Below are 344 nucleotides of genomic sequence, written 5' to 3' on the forward strand. Positions count from 1 at the left end.
GACCCATGGGCTGCTACTGTCTGCCCTCACGTTGGTGCTATCTGCCTGAGCGGCTCAGCCAGCTCTCCAGCTTCCAAACCAGGTCCCCCATGCACACCTGAGCCCCAGCACCCCCGCGCAGAGCCTCGCTGCCCGGCAGTCCCCATGGCACCGTGGGGGCATAAAAAGCAGATAGGATGGAGGGCAGCAGGAGCAGCTGCCGAGCGTGCTGTGTCCCTGCGTATGGCACAGGCTCCTCGGGGCCGGGGCTCTCAGCAGCGTGAGCACAGAGAGATGACACGGCTGTGACTGGGAGGGGTCCCAGGCCAGGGCTGGGCAAGGCTGGACGCCGGCACCATGGCCAC

The sequence above is a fragment of the Fulmarus glacialis genome, unplaced genomic scaffold (assembly GCF_000690835.1).
Source record: "Fulmarus glacialis isolate BGI_N327 unplaced genomic scaffold, ASM69083v1 scaffold5470, whole genome shotgun sequence".
Classification (NCBI taxonomy): domain Eukaryota; kingdom Metazoa; phylum Chordata; class Aves; order Procellariiformes; family Procellariidae; genus Fulmarus; species Fulmarus glacialis.